Raw genomic sequence first — 1,372 nt, 5'->3', positions numbered from 1 at the left:
TGATATTATAAAAAATAGGAGTACCAATATTATCATCACTCATTCATCCTATCATTAATATATTCAATATATAAAAAATTTGAAAACTCTGTGTTTTTCATTAAAATATCTTATTTGTAATACATGCAATATTGTGATTAAGTATCTTTAGAAATATCCTTTATAAAGTATTATAGCTTTGGAATAATGCTAAAAAATGGATAATTTCTATTTTTATATTTTAAACTATTAATTAGAAATTCTATATTTATATTCCTTTCACGCACACGCACGTCAATTTACCATTCTCTGATCTCCACTGTTAGTTTATGTTGATTCAAATGGAGAGAAAATAATTTGGGTTATACATAGATCGAACTAGATTTAGTTAGAACTTTGATCTAATCAGAACTAGAAAGATTACATTAATTAAATTGGATCGGATATACAAATGTTTTATTTTGAGATGTAATCCAATAATTAATATGATAGGATATATGCAGAGATTAAGAGATATGATAACATTTCAATTTCGTTTTTAAAAAAATTGGGATTCTAACTTTTCTTCAACATTATAGTTTTTTTTTCAACTCCTTTAGTATACCTATTTTGCTTCAAAAAATAATTCAACGTTATTTTTTTCTATTAAAAAAAAAACCATGATTTTCTTAGACAAAAATATTAGGCAACCAAGTAGTTTGTGCAACTAAATTTAACAAGTATGTTACATACACGCGCTTTTTTTTAATGTCACCATTGTCATCTTCCTCTCCTTTATTATTATTATAATGTTTTCTCTTTCTCCTTTTTATTTGATTTTTTCTCTTTTTTTTTCTTCTTTCATTATCATCGTTTTCTTCTTCTTTTTCCCTAAATATGTTTAGCAAAATCATTGAGTATTGAGAACATAAATTTTGGTGCATACTAGCACAAAAGTTTTGTGGCGACTATGGTATAGAAATTTCTAAAGGATTACATGCTTACTCACCCAACCAACAAAATGAATAAGTGTCAAGTATTATCAGAATTCAATAAAAAATTATTAGATAAAAAAATTATTCAACATAAAAAAATATGTGATATATTGATAAGTTTATGTGTTATGTTCAAAATTTATTATGTGATATATGCACAAATTTCTATGCTTTATAAATAAGTTTATGTATTATGTACAAAAATTTTGTACTATGTGTAAATTTTTTTATGCTATATCAATAAGTTTTTGTGCTTTACTTTCTCATACAAATTTATGTATTATATCAATAAGATGAAGCGTGGAGAAAAAGAAGCATGTGATGCATGTGCATGAATAATCACCAATAAAAATAAGACAACCAACATAAAAAAATAATAATAATAATAATAATAATAATAATAATAATAATAATAATAA

The sequence above is a fragment of the Arachis ipaensis genome, chromosome B07 (assembly GCF_000816755.2).
Source record: "Arachis ipaensis cultivar K30076 chromosome B07, Araip1.1, whole genome shotgun sequence".
Lineage (NCBI taxonomy): Eukaryota > Viridiplantae > Streptophyta > Magnoliopsida > Fabales > Fabaceae > Arachis > Arachis ipaensis.
The sequence above is the reverse complement of the archived record's forward strand: the minus strand, read 5'-3'. Positions refer to the sequence as shown.